Source organism: Xiphophorus hellerii, chromosome 8, assembly GCF_003331165.1.
Source record: "Xiphophorus hellerii strain 12219 chromosome 8, Xiphophorus_hellerii-4.1, whole genome shotgun sequence".
Lineage (NCBI taxonomy): Eukaryota > Metazoa > Chordata > Actinopteri > Cyprinodontiformes > Poeciliidae > Xiphophorus > Xiphophorus hellerii.
In genome coordinates, this window is record NC_045679.1 from 24,162,027 (window position 1) to 24,178,584 (window position 16,558).

The 16,558-nt window shown below is 40.0% G+C and overlaps 1 long non-coding RNA gene across 2 annotated transcripts; it reads right to left on the reverse strand.

The window, feature by feature from the left end:
• Window positions 1-1,177: 1,177 nt before the first annotated feature.
• Window positions 1,178-16,531, reverse strand: LOC116724214 (uncharacterized). Of its 2 annotated transcripts, none has more exons than XR_004340121.1 (3): window positions 16,451-16,531; window positions 14,773-14,887; window positions 1,178-5,490 (listed from the first exon to the last, which is right to left on the reverse strand). It is a non-coding gene; the product is annotated as an uncharacterized LOC116724214 (long non-coding RNA). The 2 variants fall into 2 exon arrangements; XR_004340120.1 differs by lacking the exon at window positions 16,451-16,531 and adding an exon at window positions 15,815-16,441.
• Between the last annotated feature and the right edge of the window lie 27 nt (window positions 16,532-16,558).

Consider the following 16,558-nt stretch of genomic DNA (forward strand, 5'->3'; position numbering starts at 1 on the left):
GTCTTTATCAAAAGCTTTTTTGTTCTTTTTTTTTAGTGTCAATTAAAAAAAGAATTAATTGACACTAAGTAAGACCATTAGCATTTCTTACTAATGGTAATGGCCTCATGTTGTAAGCCAAAATAACACAACTAACCTTTGGCACATAAGGTTAAATGTGAAGCCAAACTTCGTACCGTCAACTATCCGTCCATTTTCTTATAACAACAGGTCATGAGGCGTCGCCCAAAAAAAACCAAGTTCTTGGTTCGATTCGAATGCCTACGTGAACTCCAAGCGGACCGGAGACTGCTCCAAAAGCAGGGCATTCTGGGTAAATACAACCAAAACAAACTTGTGAATCTATTACTAGCGGGGAAAATGACATGTAGTCTTTTACCAAAGACAAGAAATAAATCGTACAACCCCTAAAGTCTGACGCTAGTCCATTTTTATTTACATTTCTTGTTGCACTCAGTGTTTTCTTCAGAGGATTTTGTGTTTTCTTCAGTAGTTCTTGGTGCAGCGCCCCCACAGGCGAGGAGGTGAACAGGTTTTCCAAAGGATTTGGTTTGTTTGACACGGTGCAGCGTTTTGGTCCCCAATCGAACCGCGACTATCGAACTATCAGGTAGGAAAACACTAAATGTCAAAGAGCTCTAGAGATTGTCAACGTAATCTAAAATGTGGAAAAGAAAGAGAAAGAAGGATCGGAAGATTAAGCAAAGATGGTTAAAAGAGATCATTTAAAAACTGGCTCCAACATGACTTCTGGGTTTTAATTACACAATTTGTCTCCGTTTAAAGGCTTTTAATACACAAAATCTATACATCATGATCGCCACTTAATGACATACATACAATATTTCCTTTGTTCATTTTGTTCAAATGCTCCCTTTGTGTGCAGAAGAAGTGGAACAGAACAGATAGATCAAATGAAACTCAATTTTTAAAGCTCTGGCGTTTTTAGAGTCCATCAGGTTGTAATGGGATTTATATGTTATGTACAATTATGGTTTTCCAATCCCTCGAGAGGCTGGTTGTTTAGATTACAAGGGAATAAATCTTGGTTAGAAAATTTCATACAACTCATTGGAAAAAGTAACCACATGCCTTAAACTTTTCCACATTTCTACAAACTTTAATGTGTTTTATTGCCACTTTATGTGACTAACAAAGCATAATTTTGAGGTAGAAGAAAAATACATATCTTTATTTATAAATACATAAATAGAAAGTGGGGTGTGTATTTGCATTGAGGCTCCATGACATATTTTGTAGAACAAACTTAGGCAAAATCCCCACAGTATCATGCCGCCACCACCTTGTCTCATGGTACGTCAACGAGAGCGATCTACAGAGTTGGTTTCCAGTTACTCCAAGTGTTTCTTTTTATTTTCATCCAATGGATTGAACTACGCTCAACTAACAACTTGTTTTACAACCTTTAACCCTGCTTGTACGCCTCTATGGAGCTAAATTGGGGGGCATAAATTTGTCAAAAAAAAAAAACATTTAAAAAGATTATTTGTTAGAACTGGGAAAAGAAAGATGTGAAACAAAAAATTATTTGGAAAATGAAAAAAAAAAAGATTTGAACCTGAAAAAATGTCAAACTATTTTTCAGATTCAGATTTTTATTTCATTTGATTTTATTTTGTCAAATCCAGCTCCATAACTTCATCATCCTTCACCTGTTTGTTGACTTTCTGGGTCTATTTTTTTTAACTATGAATTGTTTATAATAAAATACATTGGAGTATCTTGTGAATAAGTTCAAGGTGTGTGAATATTTTTGCTCGTCAAGCTAACTTCCTGTGCTTATAGCAGTGCAGCACTAATACGGCACGCTGCACATTTAACACAATGTCCTCTACTGTTTGCAAGGCTGTAAATGTGATTCACATTTACTCCCCGCGCTGCTGCTAGAGGAGAAGTTGTTTCAAGGTTACATAAAGCACGACCCGGGTCACACACACAGGATTTACTGTTTGTTGTAAACAAGTTGCACACATACAAACCTACTCACATTAAACTATAGCCAAGTACAAGATGTTTAATGCTCTGGACACGACTGTGAAAGCGAGAGACGGGACATAACATGGAAATAAAACGTCCCTCGTTTTCCAAAATTTAATTATCCAATCACACCTTAGACAACTACATTCTTAAATTTAGTTGTCTAAATTTAAGAAGAATGGGTGCACAGTTGTGTTTGCAGATCCATGCATGTGTCTAGATTTTTTTCCTTTGGAGGGCCAGGCATGGGAACAAACTGTAGAAGGGCAGCACGTGAAAATTGTGATTTCATCTAAATGCAGTTTTAGATTATAGTGACCCGTGGGTCAAAACTTAAACAACAAAACTATTTATCAAAAAAAAAACAAACATGTATCCTTTTAGGATACCAAAACAGTGTAGTAGATTCATTTGTTACAGTGGTTTTCTAATCAAGCGATTAGCAAGTTTAGCTTAGCCTAGCTTAAACGTGTACAAATGTAATTTTAGTGTCTTTATGGTAAGTCTATTCAACTTACTTGGTCTAAAATAAAAGTTATTTAACCTTTACAGACTACAAATTCCAAACAACTGCTTAATTACCCACTTTTCTCCTTTATTAAGATTTTTAGCTGATTTTTCTTATTAAGCATCAGACAACCAGTCAATGGGACTAAGAATGGAAACTAGTCTCTTGGCTATAATTTCCTGTATTTACATATAAATGTTAAATATGTAATGTCCTATTATTAAGGGGGAAAAAAATCAAATTATAAAATAATTATAAATAGTGGTTGTAAAACAACAAAAGGAGCGTTTCTGCCATCTATTAACATGGAGTGTGAACAAAGAGCTAATTTATGATAAGATGTGAACAAACTGACTGACAGCTCATATAGCAGCTGTTATACGACACCCTGGTAAAATACAAAGAGGCTTATGGTTGTAATTGACAAAATGTGGAAACAATCGAGATGTATGCCAACTTTCAGCTAGACACTGTGTCTTCAAAATGATATAAAGGTTCATATAAATCCAGAGCGTTGCTCCTACTTTAAGAGTCAACAAATTTGAATCAAACAACCCAGTATTTGTATTCATGATTTTTTTAAATCTTGGTGTGATTTTTAAAAAGTTAATACGTTTCCAGAAAGATCCAAATTTAATTTAGAGCAGATCAGACACAGATTTTTCTTGTGCCACCAAATGAGCCGCATCCTTATCCCGTTTAATTAATTGTTCCTGAAAGGAATGAGCTCAATAACCTCTGGAATAACAACAAAGTGTCCATCCTCCACTCCAGTGAAAACACGAGGGGAGCCACTCCCTGACCTGACCTACCGGCGTGTTCAGAGTGTGGCTCGCTGTCAAAACACACTGTGTGTGTGTCAGCGCGGGGGTCAAGGCGAGGCTAGGCGAAGAGGAACTGGCACTCCTCACCATCAGTGGGCGGAGGAGGGAAGCAGGAGGTTTGAGACAGGCAGAACCCACACAGAGCGAGCGGATCGGTCCGAGCTGCCAGCCGCGGCCGCAGAGAGACGGAGGGAATGAGAGCCAACCGCCAGCAGAGTATTACCGGACCCCGAGCGGAAAATCCAAAGGTTACATCAAATTCCTAGCAGACAGAAATAGAGCTGCAAAAACAGTGAAAGAGTTTTACGACTAAAAACACAAACTAACTGTAGCAAGTGGATATAAAGTGATAACAGAAATAAGTTTTTAAATCTGAATAATTCAGTAATGGCACAAATTTGAACCAGAGAGTATATGCTCATTCTTAAGAACAGGAAAGGGTTATTAATGTTAGATAAAACTTTGGCCTACGTCAGGCTGCGTCAGATGGTGTTTGGTCTTTTTTAGGAAACAAAAAACCATGCAGGCTGAAATGAAAGGAAATAGCTTTACTTGCTCACTGAACAAAGAAACAAAGAATAGTTCTTTACTGGAAATAATCAGTTAAAAAACAAGTACCAGAGGTACAAAAATTCAGCAGCCAAGATCCAAACCTTCACTGAGCTCAGTGGAAAACCAGAACAGTTTCATTGGCAATCTGGTGGACTCTACCGTACAGCTATAAATAAATATATAAAAAAATATAAACGTCTTTCTGCAAAGGAGACGATTGAAAATATGTCAAAGTCGACGCAGAAGTCAAAAATCGACTTTCTTTCACCGCCATCTCAGTTTCTAGACCTAAATTAAAAGGAAAACTGTAGACTGACCTCTTTCTCTGGCTGTGTTTCCATTAACGCTAGCATTGCGCAAATTGAAATTATGAAAATAAATTTGCTTAGTGGAAACATGGCAATTTCAAAAGAACACATTTTTCGCTAAAGGATTTTGCGCTAGGATGTGGTGGCTGTTTTGGCCACAATGAAAAAGATGTACAGTATTTCACAATGGTGCAATGGAGACTCTTTCACAGCACACGAGTCAACTGGATATTACTACTGGTGGAAACAACAAAGACGACGACAGGAAGTGGTAGGAGGATGATGGTTTGTTTTTCTTTTTTTTCGGACAATGTGCAGCTCATAGTATAGCACAGTTCATAAGAAAATTGTGTGTGTTATTCAAACATGTTGAGTATCAACAAAGATTTCCACACATTAATCATGGAAACGCAGCTTCAGAGAACATTCTTTACATGTTCTTCTGAACAAACTAAAACTAAAAATGTTATCCAGTTTTCACACATTGGCTATGGATAATCCTCAGAACATACATAGACTGTTACTTACTGAAGGCTGGAGGATTTAGGGAATATGTTGAGTCTCTTCACCACATACCCACTTCTAAAACTACCTAGAACTGAATTTAAGAGCAGAGAGACCTGCGGATAGAAACACATCCAGAGAGTAAAAGGAGAACCTGGCCTGGCCAAAATAAGCTGTAGGAGGTGTGTACTTTTAGTTCTCGTGGGTGTGTGTGTGGTCATGGCTGAGTTTTACTGTGTGTGTGCCTGTGTGTGCTCCAGAGTGATTTATGGGGCCTGTCCTCCTCTGCCAGCAGTTTGTCTCCTCTAGCATGGAGGATGAATGGCCCACTGTCAGCCCTGCCTCAACCTCCTCTACTGCGCTCTCTCAAATTACCTTTCTTCTTCTCCGTCCTCCCCTTCTGGTTTCATCTGCACTATCTTATCTCCCCACATGCACTTCCTCTGCATGCACCTTGTCATCCTCACTTCCTTCTTCCCCGGCCCGTCCTCTCCCGCGCTCACTTAGTTGATTTGATCCCTGTCTGCCTCTCTGTTGTGCGACCCTGCCTCTTGTCGGCTCCCCCTCATCTGTCACGGCTAACAGCTGTCTCCTCTGCGGATCTGGGTTGTGCTCTGACCAAATCCTGACCTCTAATCTGATCTCTGATTGCAGGGAGGCTTCATTCGAATGCGCCGCATCCATTCGGCCAAGTCCCCGTCTCCTTTATGTATCCCGTCCGTTTTGGATGTTGAGGCCACTTAAACCTTCAAAGGTGATCGATTCTTCTTTAAACAGGCCAGGATGGATCTATGGACTATACACAAAATGTTCAGTAATTTTTTTTTCCTTCACAAAAATCATTCTTAGGTAATGAGATTTTAGTTTGGTCTCTTGTCACTTTAAGTCCAAATAAGCTGCTGCCGGCCACGGCCCACAATTCAACGTTTACAGTCACATGTGAAAATGACTGCAAAACAGATGCGCAATTATACAACCGTACATCTTTGAAAAGCAGAAGTGGAGCCTCCTGCACTACCGACAAGAATGCAGCAAGTGATTTCTGCATGGTAAGTCAACAACTAAACACTTTCCTTTTTCCAGCAGCCATTATGCAGCGCACACAGCAGCAGAACCAGATGACAAGACGTGCTGCAGTTCAGCTTGAGTCCAGAGATTTTTGAAACAGGTCATTTTCCAGACACCAAAAAACATTCACTTATTGCCAAAAAAAAATGTAAAAAACTGGTTGTCTTTTTTAAGTGCTTGGGCTGTTTTTTAGAAGTAGTGGAGAAAATTGAAAAGACAAAAAGCCTTCCTTCACATCCCCAACTTTTTTCACCCCTTTGTGACTTCTTACATGCTTCAGATTTCCACAGAAACAATCCCATCCTGTGAAGTCATCATTTCTTCACATTTCCCAGCAGCTAAGGCTAGCTCCCAGTCATGCTAGCTGAAGGAAAAGGCAGTTTCAAATAGCTAGCACTGTTGTGACTGACAGCAAACACAGCCTGAATCCCAGCAGCAAATGGGAATAATTGCATAATAATCCATATTTTTCCACCTTCCAAGAGCACAGAACTCCCCTTCATTGTGAAACCAATCTGAGTAAAATTTTATGTTTCTCCAGGGAAACAAGAAATGCAGGACTAACTATCCTCTACAAAGTTTATGCATCATAGTAGCATTGGTGTACAAGTATTAGAACAACAACATTTAACACTTAAGGTAAGTTTTTGACCACAAATAATTCCACTATTCCACAATTTCACTGGCTAACATTTCAGTAGCACTGTTAACTGTGCTAAAGTCATACAATCGACAAAAAGGAAAAAACAAAACAAATGTAGGTTCTAGATGCCAGAAATGAAGACAAGTTGGTATGGTTGCTGTGGGAAAATTACTCTACTTAGGCTTTAAAAAAACCTTCTCTCAATGCGTTTATAGCTCTAATGACTACTTATGCATTAGATTTAATAGAGTATGAGATATGAGGTTATTAGGTTTTCATTTAGTTTAAAATAGACCATCATGCAGTCTGCGAGCCCTTTGAGTCCCATTGTTTCAGACCAGACTAACTGTTCATAAATTCAAGTTATGGATCACCACTGTGACATTCCTATTGGAGTTTTTGCTTAAAGCAGGGATGTCCAAAGTGTGGTTTGAGGGCCTTTTGAAGTACTTCGAGCCACTGTGAGCTACACGACCCGCATGCAAAGGCAGTCGATGCGCATAAACACTTTTAAAGGTGAAATATTCAACTTTGAGACCTTTTTAAAAAAGATACACATAAGCTTACATTTTTTCTAATTGGGAAATGTTTAGAACAGCACAAAGTACACTATTATTTACCACATGCTTTGCTTTAATTTTTAGCCTGTAACTAAGAATACAGGCATCTAGTAACTTATTCAAACCCATTAATTTAACTTGGCTAAAAAAACAAGCTGTTTTTATGAAAGAGGGACAGTTGTTGTTACCGAGAATAAAAATATGAATGGAAAACAATTGACCCATAAAAAAAGAGGACACTGTATTCCTTAATAACGCATCCGTTAGAGTTTGTTTCATTCAAGCTATACGTGGTAATTGTTGAGCAGATGAATTTAAAATGTCACTAAAATATATTTTGTGTTTTGTTGGTTTGGTTTTTTTTTCAAAGTGTTTGTGGCATGCAGTTACTTTGGCAAAAAGTTTGGATAAAACTGCTTTAAAACATTTCTAGTCCTACTTTAAAACCAGAGCTGGACATAAACACAGTTCGTTTTATTTCATTAAAAGAAAAAAAATCATTTCAAAGTATCAAACCCAGACTTCAAATAAGTCTCCCAATAAGACAATGTGTCCTTTGCATTATGATGCCGTTTGTTCAAGAACATTCACTGACAAACCTCTGAGGTCTTCACAGAGAATAACATAAAAAAAACCGTGGACAAAGTGATTTCGGACAACAAAAATTTATTTTATCGCAGTTGACGATTGCAACACAAGGAGTAGCGTGCCGTTTTAAACTAAAACAAGGAGCGGCATTTGGAATTTCATTTATAAAAAAATGCCAGCTTTAAAATCAACAGATGACCAGTGCAATAGATTCTGGTGAATTTGGTGGCGTCGCTCCTTTTTAAACACTTTTCAGCATTTTGAAAAGCCAGTAAACATTACAAAAACTAACAAAAAGCAACCATCACTCATAAAAGTGGGAAATTAGAAAAAGAAGAAAACTGAAAAGGTTCTTATATTTAGACCAAGTCTTTAAAAATTTAAAAACGTCAATTATGAATGGTAATTTACTGTTTGTTGGTTCACCTATAGAGAAAGTTACACTATAAGAACGTACGTTAATGTGCACTGTACATCTACTAAAAGAGGAAATGCGTCACAGCAGGTGAGATGATCACCAGCGTACAGAATAAGATGCTCCCATGTCTTTTTATTGTTTTATATAAAGCAGATTTCAAATCTGAAACACTCCACACCAAAGCAATGCAAGAAGAGTATCGTTTCCTGTTTTCAGATTGCTTTTTTTTTTTTTTTTTTTTTTAAAAGGTGCTTGGTTTTTGGTGAACTATAAGAAGCAGTACAGTGTCGAAAGTCAAAAAGGCTGAAACTAGTAAATTCTGCAATGTGAGACAGAATATATTTCCCATAAATCTTTCAAAATATTTGAAATCTTTAAGGTGCCACCTAATTTCTTCTGTGCAGAAAGAGCTGATAAGTAACCAAGAATTAGATATTTGTTTATACTTATTAAAGCATTGAACTATGAGCTAAAAAACAGCGGTATGCATAGTTCACCTGTCTTTAAATCCTTTGAAGATTTCTCACTGGCATTTTACAAAATAATGTTTAAGTAAAATTTGTCAGTATTGGACCAATTTTAGGCTTTGGATCAGAGTATTATGTTTTCATGATACGTTTATAGTTTAAAAAAAAAAAAAAGATTTCTGGCATGCACTTTCAACTCCGTAATGTTCCTGTAGGTTACCGGCAGCTGAACGCTGGAGAATAATGTCCTCCAGTGTCATTAATTGTGTGTCATTATCATAATTTAACATCCTGCTCCACCTTCTTCATCTTTATCACTGGCTGTACAGTACAGTCATTAATCAGGCTGAGGGAAGAAGGAGGGAGGAAGGCGACCAGGCAGACAAATTAAATCAAAAAATGACCTCTCTATCAATCCCATTTTCAACACATTAGAGAGGAAGCACTTTTTCTTCCTCCAACTCCTATTCCTCCCTTTAGCACTCAGCCTTCCTGGGCTAATGGTAGATATACAGTGACATGGTAATGATCCAGCCACGGCTGCAGAGCACCAGCAGTATTGATCAGCTGGCTGATTTATTGCAGGTTACGGCTGATTATTGGGCCATTAATCAGTCTGGGATTACACTATCAATAAAAGTGCTTACGTTTGTTTGTAAAGTGCTTGCCCGGGCGCAAGAAAAGGCCGGTGTGTGTGACCAAGCTCCAGAGACACTCGGCTCAAAATGGAGTTATTTGGAGAGAAATAATCCTCGGTGCTCTGGCCAAATGCGCTGCATTTATTCTTGGAAAAAGATTAACTGCTAAGTTAATTGCTTTGCTGTTTAAGTCACAGTTGAAAAACAGCTGCTGTTTGATTGTAAGGAATTGGTGAAAATGATCTGTTGTGCTTTTTGTGTGTGCAGTTTTAATTTTTTTAAAATCTGTGTTTGACGGCTTCCTTCAAACTTAATACTGCATTCCCCTAGGGCTGCAACTAACAAGTATTTTAGCGATCGATTATTCTAATGATTACTCATATTTATTTTTTTTTAATGGAAATGGGCAAAGAGAGAAGAGAGGAAGACCTCCAGTAAAGTTCCCAGATTTGGGAATCAAATGCCAGACAGACACGTCAAGGACTAATATCCACCGTTAAGTGTCCATAAATTTCCGACCAAGGATGCTAATATGTCTTATTAGCAAACATACTCTCTAAAAAAGGACCTTTAAGCATCGAGACATGTGAAAAAGTATGGACATTTCACATGAAATGTATTTAAGAGTCATAGACAAATGAACAGATTCATATATGAGTGGATGCTACCTGGACAGTAGATCAATCAAATCTCAATATTTAAGCTACGTGGTTGGAGTGCCGCATGCTGATTTACAGGTTTTGGTTTAGTTTTTAAAAAAAGTAAACAGGTCATGAATGAAACAAAAATGTGAGTCTGCAACTTGAGATGCTGAATCAGAAGACAACTCAGTGTCGGCTCTGTGACCATAACGGCAAACTGCTCAAGGAGTGTCAAAGACGTGCTAATATTTTTAATACAAAAGTAGCCCATGAAGACAGTAGGTGATTTGTCATAAATCTGGTACTTTTTTGTTTTTTAGAAGCAATAATTCTGTAATCTAATTAGCTACATTACTCAGTACAGAACATGAATTAGGTAAAAGGGCCTACGCAACAGAAGTCTTGTCAAAACACAGTGCGTAGAATGAAAAATAGCTACAAATGCATGCTCTGACTAAATATAATTAATCATGTGAGGCTATTTAACCTTAAATAAAGCGAGAAAAGCACAGCTGGCACAAAACAAGAACATTGCTTAAGTGTTTCATGTGTTTCACATGCCTCAAACCAAACCCTTTGTCATCATCAACAAACACACACACACACACAAAAGCCAGCGCTATTAACGTAATTCACAACCTTAATCCCCTTCCTTAAATTAGCAGCCGGATAAAAAGATACTGCTGCTGTCGGCCTGCCAGCAGCTTTACAACATGCCATAAAACAGGAGGATGGAAGAGGGGGGGGGGGGGGGGGGGGGGGGGGGGAATGACTGAGAGGGGCAGAGGGGGCAGATGGGGTGTTGCTTAAACCCGACCAGAACCCACAACCACTGCCTGGGACACACTTTTACAACAGCCAGCAAATTGAGAGTAGTGATTTTCCTATAAAAGCCCTCAAGAACAGCAGAGCCTGGAGCCGGTTGAGTTTAATGAGAAGGTTTGATGGCTGCCCCCTGTCAAACAGGCTGACTACCCTTCCAAACACTGTTGCTTTTCATTTTATTTGCGAGTGTGTTCGGGTAACCGATTAAACATCCCGGGACCTTCTCGGATGGGCTGCCAGGAGTCCCCTCGCCCTGCCTCCCCCCCGGTGCCGCGGCCGTAAAACCCGACCCGACAGGGGTCTCATAAAGCAGACATAATGCCGTCGTAAACATGTCACAACACCTGTCGTAAACATTAATGACTGTTTATGAACGGCGATGATGAATCCGAGAGCTCGGGCTCCTCTGGAAGCCGTTCAACAGGATACGGCTGGAGAAACACAAATCCCAGCTCTGGCAAGTGGAGGGGAGGTGGGCTCAAAAATAGCTGGCCTTTACAGTGAGGAGTCAAAATAAAGTTATCTGAACCGAGGAGTTGTTCTCTAAGCCTCCCGCGGTCTTAGCACGACGCTCAGGAGGAGCGTGGAAAATGTCACAGTTGGACAACGGGGTAAAAAAAAAAGCTCGTAAAAGCGCACACGGGCTCAGTGTGACCCCATCAGGCCGCGCACTGAGTAAAAACGCTCACGTGGTCCATCTCTTAAGACCGCAGGAGAGTTGAAGACATTTTAAGATGTTTTCACGCCTGATAGTTCTGTGGTCTCTGACTGATTGGAATCCAAAATTGCAACATTTGTTAAATTTTTATCTGGTGCGATTTTCTTTCACGCTGCACTGTCAAACGATCCAAAATCTTTGAAAAACCTGTTCCTCCCCTGACCTGTGGTGGCGCTGCACCAAGAACTACTGAAGGAAACAACTTGAGAACTCCTGAAGAAGACATGAACTCAACTTCCTCTTTCACAAAGAAAAGAGGAAAAAATTGAGTGGTGTGAGATTTTAGCGGTTGTTGGATTTCTCTTTTGTCATTTGTAAAAGACCACATCCCATTTCTCCCACTAATTCTAGACATACGCATTTGTTTTGGTTGCGTTTACCCAGAATGCCCAGCGCTGTAGTCTGCTTCCTGCTTTTGGAGCGGTTTCAGGTCTGCTTGCCGTTCAAATATCCATCTAGAGAGAGCTAGAGTTCACTTCCACCAAAATGAGACCTAGGTTTTTAGGCCTGCCAGAGTTCACTCCCGCGATCCGCAACAAAGTTCACACCTCCCCAAACAAAACTGAACTTTCTAGGCAAACGAACTGGAGTTTGATTAAAGCAGACTAAACGGGCCTGGTGTGAATGCACCCTTAATGTCTAGTCCATTCATCATTCATGTCACAGCTCACCAACATCTTCCTGTCACTTGTTCCAACTCATCACCATCAACTCTTTTCGATCGCTTGACCCGCCGTGGTAGCGGGGGTCAAGCGTCTTCTCGCAAGCAAGTGTCGGGCAACGTGTGTGCAGCTGATGGAAACATGCTCTGCAAAAACTCCCATGCCTGGCGCTCGGCTCGGAGCCGGGGGAACAGATAGCTGTAATCCCATTTTCCCGGCAGGCGGGCCAACATGCCTGTCTGTGGTACTTAGAGATAAACATCGCGGTGCACTCTAGGTGACCCGGCGCGAACACCTGCTGAGGCAGGCTCGCGTAAAAAAAAGCCCCCAAAAAAACACACACACACACTGCATGCAGGTGCAAAGACGGCAAAGACTGCTTTATGCGCTTTGTCAACGTTTGAATTATGGAGCATGGCGTGACAGTTTGCATTTAAGTGATGTCAGCAGATCCAATAAGGCTATGAGGAACAGATGTACGTGAGCTTTATATAGTTTGTGTGCTGCGCTGTCAGACATCCCTGAGGGGACAGCCTAAGACAAATGTGTTGGTAATTTACAAGTGTGCTTAAATACCCATTATTCTTTCCTCTGCGAGCTCTCTCAAGATCCGCTGCGCTCGTTCATCATCGGCTACGCAGCAGTGTGCACACATAAAAGCAGAATGAAAAATGAGGAGCTCTCTCTCTCTCTCTCTGCCGGGATTGCGTCACTCCGGAAGCTTTAAAGAACTTGTAGGGACTTTTGAGTCGCTTCGGAGGCCTGTCGGAATCAGTGCTATCGATGGTTACGGCTGAGACGTGTGAGCAGGAAGTAGCTTTGGACGTAGTTGGATAAAAGTGCATTTTGGAAGAAGTTGAAACAGTTGGAGCACTAAAAACAGAGAAATGCCTTGCTGTGGAGCTCAGTCTCCCTGAAGTTGTCGAAGACTTTAATGTATTTAGTTAGTTTTTATAGGATAGACCAACATTAAGTGGCTCGTAGTCGTAAATAAACCTGTCACATACAAGCAATAAATCAGCAATTCGCACGGTACACTAAAATGCGCGCAATAATTTCAGTCGTCAAGAGTTGCTCCCCTTTAATATTGTTGGAAAGCCGCCATTTTGAGAAAAGCTGCAAACATTTGACACCCAGTACAAAGTAGTTTGCATTATTCGCTGGTTTTATTGTCCAAGCTGAACGGCTATTGTTGTTTTTTTTATGCAATTTTGGTTGTAGAGACTTCATTATTATTGGCTGGAAATGGTCTCAAAATGACAATTTATCAATAAAATTTCTGGGACAATTTATCATCCAGCAAAATTTGTTATTGTGACAGGCCTAATTGTAGAATTGAAGAAAAATTAAATACGGTTTCCATCATTTTGGCAAACAGGAATCTAAAATATGCTGGCATGCATTTGCATTCAATCCCCTTGACTCAATACTTTGTTGAAAAGATTTTTGCTACAATTGCAGCCAAGTGTTTTGGGGCATGTTTACACAAGCTTTACATATCTAGAGAGAAAAATGGCTTCTTCGCAAAATAGCTCACGCTCAGACAGATTGTGTTGCATAAAATCCCTATAAAACATTTCGATGTCGGATGCTGTAATGGGACAAAATGTGAAAAAGACGGCAACGCACTACGTTTCATGGCATGACATGGTTCCTAACAAACATAGTTGAATAAAGTTATTTCAAAAGAATGACAACAAAAAAAAAACAAAGGTTTACCGTAACACCTTATTGTAAATCTGCTTCATAGACAAAACTTATTAGATAGTGACCAAATCAAGGTAACCCTTATGGGTGCAAAAAACCTTTCTGAATTTTTAAAACAATACATCACTTTTCTAAACATGCAAATGGTCTTGCACAACATCAGATCAGTATATTACAAACTTAAGTAAACTGTAATACTTTGCTAAAAAATAGCAGAAGCAATATTTGTGGCAGTTTAATAATTTTCAGTAAAACTGTTGGAGGCGTCTCACTCCTGCTTATTTCACAACAGGTATTTGCAGATTCTGTGCTGCAGTATGAAATTTGACAGCAATACAGCAGGAGGTTTTGAAAAATGGTCTCATGTCTTTAAAAATATATAACTTCACGTTTACAGCTCGTGTCTTCAGTTAACTTATATCATGCTCAAGCTAATGATGTTGTTAAATTGAGCTTTTTGCTTCGGTGCCAGTAACAATTTACTGTTTTGTATGACAACAATTAGGGCCATTGCGATAAAAACAGTAAATTTCTGCCAACAAAGTTCACAATTTTGAGATTAGTTGCAGAAATCCTTTAGAAAAAAAAAAACTAAAAAACTGGAAACGTTTGGGTTTCAGAAGTAAAAGATTTTTGACTTTAGAAACTCAAAACTTCCTAAACGCTGACATTTCTAGATTTATTTTCTATAAAATTTCTGAAATTAAACTCAAAACCTGAGTTCTTTCCAGCAAATTTCCAAACTCAGAAATTCACTTGTTTTTTTTGTAGAAAATTTCTAACAACGTTCTCAAAATTTTAGTTTTTCATAGCAAATTTTCAACTTCTGAAACTCAGAAATTGTCTTTTTTTTTCTAGAAAATTTCTGAGCTTAATCTCAAATTCTTTTGGCAAAAATTTACTCTATTTTTTCTGTCTGCAACGGCCCCAATACGCCGTCGTAGTTTTGATAGGACTCTTTGATGATTCCGCTTTTTGGTCTTGCTTTAGTTTTCGTTCTTTGTGCTCCATAACAGAGGGAGAGCCGGTCACAACCAGATGGATGAAATCCAGCAGAGCTTCTGCCTTCTCCCAGCGGTGTTTGCAGGAGTTTTTTTGGTGAAGGCCAGTGAATCAGCACTAGGAGCACTGAGGCCTACTCACCGTTCAGCATGAGCAAATGACCTGGTATTAGTCAGAGGGATCCAGCTCCTCGTTCAGCTCCACCTTGATGAGTTTGATGAGCTGCAGCTGCTGGGACTCCACCTGCCTGTCGCCCCTTGGAGAGACAAGAGAGAGAAGAAACAGTCAAACAACCTGCACAAAACTCAGTGGATATGACAAACGGAGACAAATTTACTGAGCTGGACACGGTTCCAGGTTTCTGCCTGTTGTTCCAAACAAACTGAAACTCGCTGCATTGTAATAACCGGAAGAAAACAAGTGTAGGGTAATAAAAGACCAGAAACATAGGCTGAGGTTTGACCTCAAGAAGCTCTAAAAGTGAAGAGGAATATTTTTAAAATAGACTCTAAAATATATTATTTGTGCCGTTTGCTGTATTGATACTACAGTTTATTTAGAGCGTCGTTGATCAAATTCAGTTTATTTGAAGGAATAGTAGAGCCGAACATCATCAGCATACAATCTGAAAACACTTCGATCTAAACATTTATTCTGTAGCCAGACTTTTGTCCTGTGAAAAGGTGACATCTACCTCAGTCTTAAGTCTTTTGAAGACTTTTTAATCATTTTCTTTCTAATGTTTTTCAATGCTTCTCTGAATAACACCGGCCTATAAATGTAGGAAGGCACAGCAGCCAGTTCCTGGCAGGTCTGCAGTGATGTTACATTTTAAGGTTCTGGCTTGGAAAGAACTTTGTTGAACAAACCTTTTTTTATTTGTATAAAAAAAAAAGTACTTTACACTGGTTTACTGCATCAAATTCAGATAAGTCACATTGATGTCTGTGGCTGTAAAAGCACAAAATATTTTGGCAAGGCACTGCAGGGCGGCTTTTTGCCAAGGACTTCTTGAACCTTGACATTAAAGATAAAACTATACATTTTCTTATCAGAAGAAGCAGCAACAGCAGCTCTTGAGGCTGTAATTGATGGGGAAAACCCCAAACACGTAGCACGGAGTTAATAATAATCTTTACGTTGTTTCATAGCATTTATTTTACCCTTCCTCCTCCGTGTTTACCTGTTTCTCGGGCTCTTCCTGGAGCTGCTGTCGCACGTAAGCTGAAATGTTCCTGCGTGATTTACTGGAGCAATATGAGCCTGGGTGTTAATTACCGGGGTAAAACGGACAGCTGCTATCGGAGCGGTGTGACGCCGGCGCTCGTGGGCGCTGAATCACGGGCTGTGAAAACGGCAGACTCACGAGCTCGAGCGGAGGGCCGGAGCGGAAAACGCAGACGCCACGTTTTTGCTACCAGCGTGATTGGAAGCAGAAGCAGAAAAGGAAGGAGCGGGGGGGGGATAATGAGGTCACACATGATGCAGCACCGCTGCCTTACATTAATGGGACGGGGGGTCGTGTTCGCCACGGCGACAAGGACACACACAAACACGGAGGAACTCCTAGCATTATCTGTCCTCTGTCACTCGGCCTGGCGCTGGAGAAAAAGTGTAGCAGAGCGTGGTGGAGATTGTACCGCTGCTCCATTTCTCTCTTCGGCTCCGCGTTAGGCTGTCTGGCAGCGCAGCACTGATTTATGACTCCCGCGAACAGACACAGCCAGCAGACATGAGGAGAGCGCTCGCGTCTTTGCGTTTGTGCGTGTGTGTTGCTTACGAGCGCGCGCGCGAGAGAGAGTGTGTGTTTTGAACTCACGTGATTGATTATCCTGTCTGTCTTGTCTGTGCTATGTTTTTTCTGAAATGTAATCTCTCTGAGCAGCATGAAAGGTGTGAAGCCCCAGTGGAGTAAAAAAAAAAAAAA